Source organism: Ornithorhynchus anatinus, chromosome 1 (assembly GCF_004115215.2).
Source record: "Ornithorhynchus anatinus isolate Pmale09 chromosome 1, mOrnAna1.pri.v4, whole genome shotgun sequence".
NCBI classification, from domain to species: domain Eukaryota; kingdom Metazoa; phylum Chordata; class Mammalia; order Monotremata; family Ornithorhynchidae; genus Ornithorhynchus; species Ornithorhynchus anatinus.
The window spans coordinates 74,500,272-74,517,398 of record NC_041728.1 but is presented as its reverse complement, the minus strand read 5'-3'; the positions used below and the strand labels follow the sequence as shown (position 1 = coordinate 74,517,398).

Sequence of the window (17,127 nt, the reverse complement as noted above, 5' to 3'; positions counted from 1 at the left end):
AATCATTTATGTCTGAGGAGCACCATGGCTTAATGGAAGGAGCCTGGGCCTTGGAGTCAGATCACCTGGGTTCTAATCCCAGTTACACCACTTGCCAGCTGTGTGATATATGCTCTGGGAATGTGTTTCCCCTCCTCAAAAACCTCTAGTGGTTGCCTATCAACCTTCACATGAAGCAAAAACTCATTCTTGGCTTCAAGCTCTCCATCACCTTGCCCCCTCCTACCTCACCTCCCTTCTCTCTTTCTACTGCCCACCCCGTACACTCCATTCCTCTGCCACTCACCTCCTCACAGTCCCCCGTTCACGGCTGTCCCGCCGTCGACCCCTGGCCCACGTCCTACCTCTGTCCTGGAATGCCCTCCCTCCTCACATCTGCCAAACTAACTTTCTTCCCCTCTTCAAAGCCCTACTGAGAGCTCACCTTCTCCAGGAGGCCTTCCAAGAGTGAGCCCCCCTTTCCCTCTGCTCCCCCTCTCTCCCCTCCTGAATCCTCTGCTCTTCCCCCTTCCCCTCCCCTCAGAACGGTGCTCATTTGTATATATTATTACCCTATTTATTTTGTTAATGAGGTGTCTATCTCCTTGATTCTATTTATCTTGATGATGTTGTCTTCTTTTGTTTTGTTCTGTCTTGCTTTGCTGTCTGTCTCCCCGTTTAGACTGTGAGCCCATCTTTGGGCAGGGATTGTCCCTCTCTGTTGCCGAATTGTACATTCCAAGCACTTAGTACAGTGCTGTGCACATAGTCAGCGCTCAATAGATACTACTGAATGAATGAATGAATGAATATTGCTCAAGGCACTTAACTTCTCTGTGTCTAGACTTAGTGCTTAGACTGTGAGCCCCATGTGGAGCTGTGATTGTGTCCAGCATGCTTACATAGTATCTACCCCAGTGCTTAGAAGAGTGCTTGACACTTAGGAAGCGCTTAAGAAATATATTAGTCATCATTATTATGTATGAACAAATGGAATGGGGTCTCCCTCAGTTAGAAAGTAAGCTCCTTGGAAGGGTGGGCAGGCCTTGAAAGTGAAGTCTGTGTCAAATTCCTACCTGAAGAGTCTTTCCCAGCACTTAGTAAAATCCCCACCTATCTTTTTAATTCTGTTGCAAAATTCTGTAATCAATTAAAATGACTTCAAGTTAGTTTCTGCATACCAATTCCAAACCAAAGCCATTCAGCAAAAGTACCTGAAATTTTTACAATTTGTTGCCAATATTAAAAAATAGTAGTAGTAATGGTATTTTCTAAGCACTTACTGTGTGCAGAGCATGAGCACTGGAAGACAGTATACAAATGGGAATCAGACATCAACCCCTTTCCCCCCGAGGGGCTGGCAAAGAAACGCAAGTAGGGGAGAGGACTGGTGAAAGATACATAAGGATAAATAAAACAAAGCACTAAGACATTGTAGACAAAAAACAAAGACAAGAAGGGTACTTTAGTTAGAGGAGCAGAATTTCAGGCTCCTTGGGGCTTAGAGTCAACAGTCAAAATGGCAGCCACAGTGACCCCTACAGCAGCAGCTGCTGCACTTCCGAAGGATTAGAGGAAGTCCTTCCAAGGCTGCATCTGCTGCTTTCTGTCCCACCACAGTGGTGCAGGACAGGTCAGCATGAAGTCTCCTTGGCAACGTGGAGGAGCAGCCAGTGAGGGGTCCCGAGGAAGGAGCATGGTTGTCTGGTGGCGAAGGAGTTGAGAACCCTGGATGTGGCCATGGGAAGGTAGCTGTCACGGTGGATTCAATTAGCTGTCTGGTGGGGAGAGAGGCCTGAGGAGCAATCTGCAGTGGCTTAAATCCTCACGGTCCATTGTGCACAGGGCAGGCTGAGCGCAGGCCATCATTTTGCTCTTTTGGTTTGGATTTCTGATCTTTGGAAAATGCTCTCCAGGCTGAATCATGCGGTTGATATTCTGTTTTTCTAAGTCCACTTCTAAGAAGCAATGTGGCTTAAAGGAAAGAGCAGGGATGTGGGAGTCAGAGGTCATGGGTTCGAATTCTGGCTCCACCACTTGTCAGCTATGTGACTTTGGTCAAGTTACTTGACTTCTCTGTGCCTCAGTTACCTCATCTGTAAAATGGGGATTAAGACTGTGAGTCCCACGTGGGACAACCTGATAACCTTGTAACTACCCCAGTATATAGAACAGTGCTTGACACATAGTAACCACTTAATAAATGTCACTATTATTATTATTCTGGTTGACAGGGCCTTACTGAGATGACAAAGAACACTACAGTGATTGAGTGAATGAATGAAGGAAGGAAGGAGTTTTCTATGGTATTTTTTAAGTGCTTACTATGTGCTAGTCACTGTACTAAGTGCTGGGGTAGATACAAACTAATCAGGTTGGACACAGTCCATGTCCCTCATGGGGCTCACAGTCTTAATCCCTATTTTACAGTTGAGATAACTGAGGTACAGAGAAGTGAAGTGACTTGCCCAAGGTCACACAGCAGACAAATGGCAGGGCCGTGATTAAAATCCAGGGCCTTCTAATTCCCAGGCCAGTGTTCTTTCAATTAGATCACGCTGCTTCTTCTTCCCTTCAAAAAAAAAGGGAACTACCAAAGTAAGGAGCAGGGGAAGCGAAATGCTGCAGTGCTAGTTAACTAATAGCAGTGAATCTGCAGTACTGTCTATCCAGGATGCTGTACTTTCCCGAGAACCACACCTCGCCCTATTGCCAGCAGTGAGGTGGAGCTCTCCAGGCCCTCTGGCATCTGTTTCTGGTGACACTGACTCTGCTGGTAGGTACAGCAAGAGTCATATGTGGCTGCATTCCACTCTGAACACGTAGAGCTCAGGGAAATCCTAGCCCTCAGGAAATGCCCTCCAACAGTTGAGCCAAGGATTGTCAAATGATTTACCAAATTCTCTTTAGAATACGCTTAGAAGTACACCTAAATCCACAGGGTTCTACTGGGGGTGAATCTTGCTTTATAAGAGTAACGAGAGTAAAGATTATGACTTTTATCTGGTCTTTTTGAGGAAAATGTGGGTTCAAATTGAACATTATCTCTGCCCAGCTAAAGAGATGGTAGGAGCAGGGGAATTGTCCTTGCTTTATTCTGGGGCAAAGAAGCAGGAAATCATAGATCTGGAAGAAACATTCAGAGCTTAGTCTGTTGCCTCTGGGTATTTCAACTTGAACCACCCATAGCAAGAAGTCATCTATTCAACTACTTTGGGGAAACTGTTTCATATTACCTGTTCTTGCAGGTATACCCTGCCTCTTGTTTCTCAGTTATAGGGTTCATCTCACAGAGGATCTTCATAATGGATTCAAAGCCAGAAGAGCTGACACACTCTGTAAGGTTTGGCTGTCATTAAGCCCCTGAATCATAACATATCTATCATTCAAATTTCTTGGACATCATAATCAACACTTGGGAGAAGAGAAGAGAGTTAGAAGACACAATACCTGCCCTCAGAAAGCTTACAGTCTAACAGGGGAGACCAACACAAAATAAATCACAGAGAGGGGGAAAAAGAGAAATAGAAAAAGGAAACAGATGAGTAAAGGCAGAAATAGCATATGTAAATTGTTACATATTGTCATGCTATAGGTGGCTGTGAATGTATGTGTGGAGGTGGTTCAAAAATAATGAGGGGGCTAGTTGGGAGGATATGACTTGAGGAGAAGAAATAAAGTTAATCAGAGAAGGCCGCCTAGAGGAGGAAGGATTTCAATAAGGCTTTGCATGTGAGGAGAGCTGTGGTCTGGAAGATTTAAAAGAGACAGAGCTCCAGGCAGGATAAAGCATGAGCAAGAGGTCAGAGGTGGGAGAGATGAGAATAAAGCAAAGTGAATAGGTTTACTTGAAAAGAACAAAGAGTGCAAAATGGGGTATAGTGGGAGAAGGGGATATGCAAGCAAAAGGAAAAGAGCTGATGGAGACTCATAAAACCAATGGTCAAGAGTTTCTGCTTGATGTGAAGACAAATGGGCAACCATTGGAGGTTTTGGAGTAGTGGGAAGATATATGCAGAACAACACTAGCAGAGGCTAGTGTTATCTCTAGCAGAGGCTAGTTGGTCAGTAATCATATTTATTGAGTGCTCACTGTGTGCCTAGCACTGTACTAAGCACTTGGGAGAGTACAGTATATCAATAAAACAGACACATTCCTTGCCTTAGTCTTTCAGTCGCTGCATTCTTGCATTTTCTTTTGCCTCCAGGACATCGATACTTGGATGTCCTGCCAACATCTCAAGCTGAACATATCCAAAGCATGAACCCCTTATCTTTCCAGCCAAACCTTGTCCTCCCCCTGACTTTCCCATCACTGTACACAGTTCCACCACTCTCCCTTGTCTCACAAGCCTATAACTCTGTTTTCCTTGACTCATTTCTACCCACATATTTAATCTGTAACTAAATCACGTTGGCTCAACCTTCACCACCTCACTAAAATCTACCCTTTCTTCTCCATACAAACTGCTACAATGTTAATCCAAGCACTTATCCTTACTTCATCAGCTTCCTTGCTGACTTCCCTGCCTCCTGATATTCCCTACTCCAGTCCAGACTTTACTGCACAGATCATTTTACCACAGAAACATTCAGGCCGTGTTTTCCCATTCCTGAAAACCTCTAGTGGCTGCTCATCTACCTCCTCTTCAAACAGAAACCCCTTACCATCAGCCTTTAAGCACTTAATCAACTTTCCCACTCTTACCTTACCTCTGTGATTTCCTACTATAACTAAGTCCACCCTTTTCGCTCCTCTAATGCCAGCTTACTCACGGTACCTTAATCTTGTCTATCTTGTCACTGACTTCTCTCTCACCTATGTCCTGCCTCTGTCCTAGAACTTTCTCTCTCTTCTTATCTGAGAGATGATCATGCTCCCCATCGTCAAAGCCTTACTAAAAGCACATTTCCTCTAAGAGGCCTTACCCATGAAACCTTCAATTCCTCTTATCCCAGTCCCTTCTGCATCACCCTTGCAAGTGTATTCACAGCCTTTATTCACTCCATTCTATACATCATTCTGCTGTCCAGAGAACAGAGTGCTTCCCCTCAGTACTTATATACATATCCATAATCTATTTATTTATATTAATACCTGTCTCCCCTTCTAGACTGTAAGCTCACTGTGAGCAGGAAACATGGCTACCAACTCTATTATATTGTACTCCTCCTAAGTGCTTAGTACAGTACTCTGCACAGAGTAAGCACTCAATAAATATGATTGACTGATTGATTGCTTGAGGTTGCACCACCTAAGAACAGCCCTGGCCAGATACATGGGGCCGAGTTTGGAAGAATACATTATAACAGAGTCGGCAGACATGTTCCCTGCCCACACCAAGCTTACAGTCTAGAAGGGAGCACTGTAGTAGGTGTTTGGGGGAGCCAAACAAAAGAAAAGATAGGTTCTCTGGCCTCAAGGAGCTTACAGTACAAGGGGTTGCGGGAAGCTCTCGGCTGTTCATTAGTTAGCTGAGATTTAGCCAGCTAAAAGCAATGGGTTGAGTCAGTTATGTCTGCCACTCGTCAGCTGTATGACCGAGGGCAAGTCACTTAACTTCTCTGTGCCTCAGTTACCTCATCTGTAAAATGAGGATTAACTGTGAGTCTCAAGTGGGACAAACTGATTATCCTGTATCTACCCCAGCACTTAGAACAGTGCTCTGCACATAGTAAGCGCTTAACAAATACCAACATTATTTTTTAAGAGGTCCCTGGACTCACCTTGGAATATGAATAGGACCTTGGTGGATCTGAGAATGCTGCCTGGACTGGCAACAACCCCAAAAGGTCAGGCTGGAAGGAGGAAAGAGGTGGGGGAGGGGAAAATGTAGCAATTGCCTCAAATGCTGTACCACTCGTCTGGACACCAGTTAGTACCTCACTTCCAGCCACTGCTTCAGCACCCTGAGGTAGGCAGCCCTTTGGACTAAGGGATGAAAAGGGGCTCCTGAAAGAGGAAGTCCTGGCCCCTGGTTCCTGAGGCTCCTTCTTCCAGAGCTTCTCCTCTCACTCTGAGGACAGTGAAGTAGCAAGTGACTACAGCAGCTGTCCCACTCCCTGGCTGAAACTGAGGGGTGTTGTTTGCTTAGGGGAGAGACAGGTTGGATTAGAGAGTGCTGACAGTGGCTGTCCCATTTTTCAAATACTTTTCTGGTTACTACAACCTTGAATTTTTCAGACAGCTAGCCTGGCATACTTCCTACAGGGAGACAAGGAGGAATTTTGTAAAATAAAATGTCACTTCAAAAAGCAAGAAAAAGGTGCTTAGGTTTTGCTTCTAGAGCAAGGGAGTGGACTAGCTTAGCTTGATCTACTGGAAAGAGCGTGGTCCTGGGAGTCAGAGGACTTGTGACCTTGGGTGAGTCACTTTACTTCTCTGTGCCTCAGTTCCCTCATCTGCAAAATGGGGATTCAATACCAGTTCTCCCTCCTAATTAGACTGTGAGCCCAGTGTGGGACTTGATCTTGTTTCTACTCCAGCACTTGGTTCAACGCTTGACACATAGTAAGCTCTTAAATACTGTTGTTATTATCATTATTATTATTATTATTATTATTAGATAGGCAAAAGTTCCCCCAGCTCTGGAACAGAGCATCCAAAAATAACCAGAAAGAAATAGTGATGGTTGGAAATGGGATACCTTTTCTTGAATCTTAGTTTACCAATTCCAAGTCTAAGACCATTATAGAATGGATTAACAAGCAAACAGAATCTCCAGTCATTTCCTCTAAGATCTTAAACCCTTAGAACACACAGGAACTTCGGAGATCCCAGATCCAGAGACTGTGAAGTAAATGTTAAATGAATGATTCTGTTGTCTGATTAGTGACAAAAGAGCACTTTCCCCCTTTTTTCTTTATAAAATATTACTTTGGGTTTAAGCCAGAACTGAGCACTCTCTGTTGATCAACAATAGCCAAGTCCAAACCAATTAGAAGATAAAAAGTCAGGGAAATAAACTGGTGGACAAAAAGGAAATGCCCATCATTCTCCAGATGACAGACAGTCACCAGGCAAGAAAGCAAGACCACAAAAAGGAAACTTACCAAGGCAGAGCCGTCCTTGGCCATCAAAAATCTGAGCTAAGGAGGAGTTCAAGTCCTTCACCACCTGGGCTCTGCAGGAAATACTAAATTATCTTCATAGCAACTGTCACTAAGGAGATCATCAGGCTACTGAAAAATGCAAGGGAGGAGAAAAAGCTATGAAAATGAAGACAAATAAGTTTGTCTACTCAGCGACTCCATCGTTCATTCCCAGAAAACCTAAAAGGCAGGAAAAAGCAGGAAATCATCAACCATTTCAGCGATCGTTAGCTACTCAAAGTCCAGTCACCTGATGTATCATCTGCCAGGAAAGAAGTCAACCGAAGCGCTACAGACAGCAAAAGTAATAAATGCATTTATCACGTAGATGGATAGCATGGTCTAATGGATAGAACATGAGACAGGGAATTAGTTCATCAATCAGTCAACGGCATTTATCAAACATCTGCCCTGGGTGCAGCATTGTTCTGGGGACTCAGGGGAACTGTAAGAAAGGAGCTATAATAGTTCCTGCCTTCAAAACGAAGGACAAACATAAATTTACACATATAAAAATGACAAAAACCTCGGCTACACCAATTGAGTTAGGGAAAAATTAGTAAGTATCAGGGAGGAGGTGGTAAAGAAGTAACCCTGAGAGATGTTGGTGATTTTAGAGAGAATGAAACTAGATAGGGTTATTCTGGATAGGTTTTGTGGTGGAAAAGTCTTTGTAGAATCAAGTTGTGGGGGCGGGAGGGATATGTCTGTATGGAACAGTAAAAATAATAATAATAACAATGGTATTTGTTAAGCACTTCCTATGTTCCAGGCACTGTTCTAAGCACTGATAATAATAATTATGGTATTTGTTAAGTGCTTACTATATGGCAAGCACTATTCTAAGCACTGGGATAGATACAGGGTAATCAGGTTGTCCCATGTGGGGCTCACAGTCTTAATCCCCATTTTACAGATGAGGTAACTGAGGCACGGAGAAGTTTAGTGGCTTGCCCAAAGTCATACATCAGACAAGTGGTGGAGTCAGGACTAGCACACACATCCTCTGACTACCAAGCCTGTGCTTTTTCCACTAAGCCACACTATAAGACAACTCCGTGGTAATGAAGGCACTAATATAAAACTTGAACCTTAAGCTTAGCCACCCTTGCTCTGAATTGTACATGATTGCTCTACTTTCTAAAAATCCTTTAGCTGTTAGCGTTTTCCTATTTCCAGGGTGCTTGTCTTTCATTCAGCAGTATTTATTAAGTGTTTACTGTGTGCAGATCAATCATATTTATTTTGCACTTACTGCATGCAGAGCACTGTACTAAGTGATTGGAACAGTACAATATAACAGAGTTGACAGATACGTTCCCTGCCCCCAGCGAGCTTACAGTCTAAAAGAAAGCACTGTAGTAGGTGTTTGGAGGAGTCAAACAGAAGAAAAGATAGGTTCTCTGGCTGCAAGGAGCTTACAATACAAAGGGTCGCTGGAAGCCCTCGACTGTTCATTAGTTAGCTGAGATTCAGTCAGCTAAAAGGAATAGGTTGATTCAGTTATGTCGGTTTAGGAGGTTTCTTGAACTCACCTAAGAATCTGAAAAGGACCTGGGAGGACCTGAGAATACTGCCTGGACTGGCAACAACCCCAAAAGGTCAGTTTCACAGATCAAGCTGGCCCCTCAAAGCCAAGATAATTTCTGTAGGGTCCCGTGCATCAGAGGGAGCTCCAGAATGTCCTGGGGCCGGCCATGACCTGGCCATGTTTCCCCACTCATCAGTAACCTCCAGCAGTTGCCCATCCATCTCTGTAACAAACAGAAACTCCTCATCATTGTCTTTAAAGCACTCCATCACCTTACCTGCTCCTACCTCACCTCACTACTCTCCTATTACAACCCAGCCTGCACACTTGGCTCCTCTAATACTGACCTTCTTACTGTACCTTGATCTCGTCTATCTCACCTCCAACCTCTCTCCTTCCTCCTGCCTCTGGCCTGGAATGTCCTCCCTTCTCATATCTGACTGACAGTTACTGTCCCCCATTCAAAGTCTTGTTGAAGGCCCATCTCCTCCAAGAGGCCTCTCTCACTAAGCACTCTTCATTTTCTTCCACTACCTTCTGTATTGTCCTGACTTGCTCCCTGTATTCATCCCTGCTCCCAAACCCACAGCACTTATGTATATATCTGTAATTTACTTATTTATATTAATGTCTGTTTCCCCTTTAAATCTGTAAGTTCTCTGTGGGCAGAAAATGTGTCTGCTATATTGTTATACTGAACTCTCCCAAGGGCTTAGTACAGTGTTCTGCACATAGTAAGTACTCAATAAATGTAGTCAACTAACTGACTGACTGGGGTATCCAGCCCTGACTGAAGTAATCATCACTTCCAGGGGGCACCCAGACTGTACCACTCCACAAGCACCCCCCAACAATTTTTCCCCAAATGAGTCATTGGGTTCCTTCTTCCCCAAGTCATGGGAGCTCTCTAGAGACCCTGTATGCCCCAATCCTCACCAGGGATTCAGCATTTGAGGTGTGGACTCCTACAACCCAGCTGCATTTCAGAGATTTATTTGTGTTTGCTAGTAATATACCACCAAACCAAAATAATTCTAAAATTCCTACTCTTATTCTCCAATTATGAGTCATTTCAATATCATATCCATTCCAAAAGCGCTTCACTTTGCCAACACGCAGCATGAAGTGGGGGCTGGAAGGAGGGGAAGGGACTGCTCCATGTTGGTGCACAGGTTTTCAGCTCAATTTACCAAAATGAGACTGAAATCACCATGGTGTGCCCACAGGGCTTGCCAGGATCCAAGATTATGAGCAAGATCGGTGGGAAACAGCATGGCCTAGTGAAAAGACCCCAGGCCTAGGAGTCAGGGGACATGGCTTCTAATTCTGGATCTTCTACTTACCTGCTTTGTGACCTTGGGCAAGGAACTTGCCCTTGGAGAAGCAGCGTGGCTCAGTGGAAAGAGCATGGGCTTTGGAATCAGGGCTCATGAGTTCGAATCCCAGCTCTGCCACTTGTCGGCTGTGTGACTGTGGGCAAGTCACTTAACTTCTCTGTGCCTCAGTTCCCTCATCTGTTAAATGGGGATTAAGACTGTGAGCCCCACGTGGGACAACCTGATTCCCCTGTCTACCCCAGCGCTTAGAACAGTGCTCGGCACATAGTAAGCGCTTAACAAATACCAACATTATTATTATTATTAACTTCACTTCTCTGAACCTCAGTTCCCTCATCTGTAAAAGAGGGATTAAATACCTGTTGCCCCTGCTCCTTAGACTGTAAGCTCCATGTGGGGCCTGATTATCTTGTATCTGCCCCAGCACTTAGTAAAGTGTTTGGCACATAGTAAACACTTGAACAATATAACAATTATGAGTAGTAGTAGTAAAAAATCCTGGTATGAATGCTTAAGAGCAGAGTGAGGAGGGGCTGTTTGAGGAGTGGAAGTTTGTTTGTTTCTGTACGCCATCCTCCTGACTGACTCTGAGTGGTTCATTGCTTATTTCAAGCAAGCTGATCACTTACCTGAATCCCAAGCTGATCGACTGCTTTAAAGCTAATGGTAAGGGGGTGGGTTTTTTTGATATGGAGGTGGATGAACAACCACCTGAGGTTCTCTAGGACTGAGGGGATGTTGAATAAATTTTTTTTTAGAAAAATGATCTAGGCAGCATAGTGAAGTATGGGCTAGAGAGTGACAGGAGGCAGAGAGGTCAGCAGGGAGGCAAATGCACTACTCAAGGTGGGATAGGATAAGTGCTGTAAGTACTAGGCAGGGTTGGGGTCTACCAACTTTATTGTATTATAGTCTCTCAAGTGCTTAGGTCAGTATACGGTAAGCACCCGATAAATTCCATTTATTGATTGATTAATTATTGATTCCTGATGTGATCTTGTATGCCCCCCGTCAATCCTGAACACTTGACTAACTGAGCTGCATTTTGCCACATTTTGTCACCTATCAGCAGTTACATTTATGCACCATTCATTTTCAAAGAATTTTCAAAACATGGGAAGACCTTAAAAATATATGTGAGTGTGCTGAAAAAACTGATTTCCTACAGACATACCCTTCCATACAGTTTGCAGGTAAGGGCAGAGGAGTAGAAAATTGAATGAAAAGGTTCTGCATGGCTTTTGGAAGATTATTGACAGAATTTTACAAGGAGTGGGCCATCAATCTGCATACCCAGTTCAAGGTCTACATAACTGTTTTGGTATCCAGTTTTCTACATGGTTATGAAACCTTTACCTACTATAGCTTCTCGAGCAGTTTCAGCAGCCATGAGTCAATCAATCGATCATATTTATTGAGTGCTTTCTATGTGCAGAGTGCTTTGGAGAGTATAATATAACAGAGTTGGTCGACACATTCCCTGCCTACCACCTGTGAAATCATATGGCAGGCACAGACCTCATTATCACTTGAGGTCATATAAACCAGTCAGCCTATCACCTATTGAGGCAGTGCTCCCAGCAATCCATCTTCACTGGATGGGACATGGATCGAGAATAGATGATAATCAGACACCTAAGCAGCTGCCTTATGGAGAACTAACAGGAGTAACACACAAGTACGGAGGGCAAAATAGGTGATATGCAGGATAAAATAGAATGAAGCACAGCATCAAATAATGTGACATAACCATGGATAGATGAGAGACCACTGCTGCAAAGAAACCAGTCTGGCAGGCAGTAGTCAGGAGAGTATTTGCTCCCCTTAGGCCAAAGGTTTGCAAAGAATACCAAGGCTCAAAGTGGAGAGAGAGCCTGAATGGGACAAACACATCAACACAGAAAAATCTATTTTTATGGCTCAGTAGTTGGAGGCCACAATGAAGCTGAACTTTCACTATTTAGAGAGTAGGCAGTCTGGCTATGCATCTGGCTTTCCTTTCCTTTTGAATGAATCTGAATTATATTACCAAGAAAATTCCAAAATGGCTACAGCATAAACCAGGAATGCTTTAATGAAAAAAAATCCCCTTAATCTCATGTCCTCAACACAAGATGACACCAAATAATTCAGATATCACATAGTTTAGGGTGTCCTCTGGGTTTCATTACTTTGCCTCAACAATTCTCACTTATCCTGCTGTGTTTCCCACAGGCTACTGTTCCCCATTTCTCTTTAGTTTAAATGGAGATTGAATCCCCCAAGACTGTAGCCTTTGTAGACTAAATTTCAGACCAGGGCAACCAAACCCTCCTGGTCTTTTGATTAGCTACTGGCTACTCATTTATTCATTCATTCATTCAATCATACTTATTAAGCGCTTACTGTGTGCAGAGCACTGTATCTAAGTGCTTGGGAAAGTACAATACAACAACAAACTCCTACTGAGAGCTCACCTCCTCTTAGAGGCCTTCCCAGACTGAGATTCCCATTTTCCCTCTGCTCCCTCTGCTGCCTCTCTGCACCCCCCTTCACCTCCCCTCACCTAGGTCCCCTTCCCCCCCCCCTTTCCCTCTGCTCCTCCCCCTCTCCCTTCCCCTCCCCTCAGCACTGTGCTCATCTGCTCATTTGTATATATTTTTATTACCCTATTTATTTTGTTAATGAGATGTACATCCCCTTGATTTTATTTATTGCTATTGTTTTTGTCTGTCTCCCCCGACTAGACAGTAAGCCCATCAATGGGCAGGGATTGTTTCTATCTGTTGCCGAATTGTACATTCCAAGTGCTTAGTACAGTGCTCTGCACATAGTAAGTGCTCAATAAATACTATTGAATGAATGAATGAATAAACTGACATATTCCCTGCCTATAGTGAGCTTTCAGTTTAGAGGGCTATTTCATCTGTATCTTCTTAGCATGGTTAAATGTTAACAAATTCGCAGATTCAATAAATGAGTGAATGAATGCCTGAGTGACTGAATGAATGAATGAATGAACAAACAAGAATGCATATAGTTAATCTCTTCCATTATTAATGCAAACCACATACTCATACTGACTTCCCTCATTAGCAATGCAGGCACATACCTCTTAAGTCTTGGATGGGACCTCCTTTTCCAGGCATCTCACAGAATGCTACAGTAATACCTCTGCAAATGCAGTATGAAATAGAGTGCAAAAATCATTTAAACAAAATAAATATTACCTTCTATGTCCATTATTTCATTTTGAATCCAGATATTCATACAGGTTCTTTTCATGTTTAAGTTATTGATACTCATTTGCAATTAATTATTCATGGCATGATCAGAGAAAAAGAAAAATCTGATTAAGAAGTCTACCATTAAAGGCCTCTTCCTGGAGATGAATCAACAAGTTATTTTAATATTTTATCAACAGTGCAGTAGTTGTGTTGCCAATCTATTTACCGTGCCAGAATTATGGTATTGTTCTATTTCTTCCCCTAGTATTGAATTCTCCTCTCAGGGTTGCACTTGAAGAGTTTCCAATACTCTACCAGTCTTGATTATGGGAGGGAGAGTCAAGCAGAGACATATCTAGACTGTGAGCCCCACGTGGGACAACCTGATTACCTTGTATCTACCCCAGAGCTTAGAACAGTGCTCTGCACAGAGTAAGCACTTAACAAATACCAGCATTATTATTATTATATCTATTCCATTCCTAGCTGGGATAGTGGTTAGCCAGTGGAAGACAATCTGCTACAAGTCAAAACTCACCAGCTCTGGGCAGCAGCAGCATGGGAGAGAGTCGAGGGCGAAGACTTAAGTTTATTGAGCAGAAGGAGGCAATGGTAAACCACTTCTGTAGTTTTACCAAGAAAACTCTATGGATACACTACCAGAATGTTTGCAGATGGAGGTGGGGCATTCTGGGACAAATGTGTCTGTGGAGTCGCTATGGTTTGAAGATGACTTGACAGCATAAGACAAATATTGAATTGCATACATCCAGCATTCTGTTTCTTTGCTAGGAATGAGGATATCTTCAGTATTCAGCAACTACATGGGGAGAGATAGGGGTGTAAATAATGATGGTATTTGTTAATCACTTACTATGTGCCAAGCACTGTTCTAAGCACTGGGATAGATACAAGGTAATCAGGTTGTCCCATGTGGGGGTCACAGTCTTAATCCCCATTTTATAGATGAGGTAATTGAGGCACAGAGAAGTGAAGTGACATGCCCAAAGTCACACAGCTGACATGTGGTGGAGTCGGGATTAGAACCATGACCTCTGACTCCCAAGCCCATGCTCTTTCCACTGAGCCACAACGCTTCTCTATAAAGATATGGAGGTCAATACCTTCATGTTGTTTTAGGACTAGAGTACTCAGAAGTTAATAGGCTAAAAAGAAATATGAAAGTTCTGGACTGTAAACTCATTGTGGGAAGGGAATGTGTCTGTGAATGTGTCTCCCCAAGTGCTTAGTACAGTGCTCTGTACACAGTAAGCACTCAAAAAATACAATTCAATGAATGAATGTGAGACAATTACATTTTTTGGTGGTTTTCATGGAAATATGTGATTTTTAGAGAGTGTGAAACTGTAGGAAGTTCCTTATTTGCTTTTAGTCCAGTGATCTGGGGAGGAGCAGGGATAGTGAGTGTCACTGCATGGGAGAGAAATCATTAATGCAGAGTACTGTGGGGAAAATTGTTGGATGGTCAAGTGAGGATGAACATTTCCCTTCATAAACAAAGAGGATTCAAGACTTTAAGATCAGCATGGCCTAGTGGAATGAGCACAGTCCTAAGACTCAGAGGTCCTGGGTTCTAATACTGGTTCCACCACTTGCCTGCTATGTGACTTTGGGCAAGTCATTTAACTTCTGTGCCTCAGTTTTTTAAATGGTAAAATGGGGATTCAATATGTATGTGTTCACCCTCCTGCTTACACTATGAGACCCATGTGGGGCAGGGGCTGTGTCCAACCAGAGATTGTAATCTCCTTGTGGGCAGGGAACATGTCTACCCACTCTGTTATATTATACTCACCTAAACAGTGCAGTGCTGTGCACATGGCATGTGCTCAATAAATGTGATGATTGAGTGATTGATCGATTGATTGACATATCTATCCCAGTAATTAGAATAGTGCTTGACCCATAGTAAGCGGTTAACAAATTATATTGCAAAATTGATACTGGTTCTGGGTTCTGATTGTAAATTTCTTGCAGTTATAGTAGTAGTAATGGAATGTATTGAGCAATTTGTTTTGTGATGAGTGCTATATTAAGTGTTGGGGCGAATGAGAAAGAAGAGAATTCAGACCCAGTCCCTGTCCCATATCAGGTCGGTTGAGGACAGACATTTAGAAGAGAAAAATAAATTACTTAAAAGGCACAGACAATAAGATTCAAAAGCAAGTGGAAAGTAGTGGTATATGAACAAATAGTCGGCCCTGTGAGAGAACATTCTTGATTATTTTACCTACTCTAGTCATAGACCTTGGTTATAAACTTCTACAGTTATAATTTCTATAGCAATTACCTAGGAATGAAATTTATTTTGCTTATTTACTCAATTCTTTTCTTCTATTTCACTGATGTTAAGCTGCATATGTGAACCATTATTTTACCAAAGCATTTGGTATACATTTACAGCTGAGATGATGATCACACTGACCATAGAAATTTAAGAAAATTTGTTCTTTGTAGTTAAAGGCACCATCTCAGTCCCTGAATTCAGTTTCAGAGCATCTTTTAGATACATTGCTATGTACTTCCAAAAACTGAACCACCCTATATTTCTATCCCTCTATTTCATTATTTTCAATAGCATTGACAATGTTATGAGCAGAACACTGTGTTGGGTGATTAAACATATAACAGAAGTAAAAGATGCATTCCCTTTCCTCAAGGAGCTTGTAATAGAATGGGACAGATAAGTGGACCCTAATTCCTCAGCACATTTCTATTTATGCACATAATAACAAAAGTAATCAAAGAAATAAGAGCTATATACAAGAAGTTTAGATGGTGGATGGAGCAGCCTGATAGGAGAGGATGGGAATTGGTTCAGGGTAGGCCTCTTGGAGAAGGTAACTATTTAGAGGGTCTTTGAATCAATCTATCAATCATATTTATTGAGTGCTTACTGCGGGCAAACCACTGTACTAAGTACTTGGGAGAGAAGAATATAAAGATAGGGAGGCACTTTTTTAATGGTACTTGGTTTTATTTCTTGTTGTTGTTGATTTTTTAAAATTGTTTTTATTTAAGCACTTACTATGGGCCAGGCACTTTCATTCACTCATTCAATCGTATTTATTGAGCGCTTACTGTGTGCAGAGCACTGTACTAACCGCTTGGAAAGTACAATTCAGCAACAAAGAGAGAAAATCCCTGTCCACAGTAGGCTCACTTTTCTAAGCACTGGGGTAGACTTAAGACAATTAGGTCGGACACAGTCCCTGTCACATACAGGGTTTACAATCTAAGTCAGAGGGAGAAGGATTTAATCCCCATTTTACAGGTGAGGTAACTGAGGTACAGAGAAATTAAGTGATTTACCCAAGGTCACACAGCAGACAAAGGGCAGAGCTGGGATTCGAATTCAGGTCCTCTGACTCCCAGATCCATGATCTTCCCCATAGACCATGCTGCTTCCCATTGTTCTGCAAATTTGAGGTGGGAGAGAGTTCAGTGTGAGGAAACAGCATGAGCACTAGGCTGGAGTTCCGTGAGTTGGAGGAAGAAGATATGTTAAGATAAGCTTGGGAGTAACAAAGAAGTAAACCAGGGAGCAGAGAATGAGCGAGAAGGAGGAGGGGAGATGTTTTTCCCACCTTATAAACCTGCTGTGTAAAAATTCCCAGCAGGATCAAGAATGAAAATGAAGAGAACGGTCTCCATCATACCCTTCCAAGGGTTTAGAACAGTGCTCTGTGCACGCTAGGGGAATCAATAAATATGACTGATTAAACAGAATAGGGCAGTGTGCAGGAGAAGCTGCCAATACCTGTTCTCCCTCCTATTTATACTGGGAGCCCATGGGGATAGGGACTGTGTCCAACCTGATTAACTTGTACCAACCTCAGCACTTAGAGTAGTGCTGGACACACAGTAAGCGCTTAACACATACCATTAAAAAAAACCCAACTCCATACTTCCCTCTCTCTTTAGTCTTCAGTGGTTCCCTTGTATGATGCAGCTTTGCTGC

General features: G+C 42.8%; 1 protein-coding gene across 1 annotated transcript in view; it reads right to left on the bottom strand.

Annotated features, from left to right (window-relative positions):
- The window catches only part of PRIM2 (DNA primase subunit 2), a 227,342-nt gene extending 220,150 nt beyond the window's left edge, over window positions 1–7,192 (bottom strand). Inside the window, exon 1 of the mRNA XM_029073346.2 lies at window positions 7,033–7,192. The gene's annotated coding sequence lies outside the window, so the exon portion shown is untranslated. The remainder of the gene's footprint in view (window positions 1–7,032) is intronic.
- Between the last annotated feature and the right edge of the window lie 9,935 nt (window positions 7,193–17,127).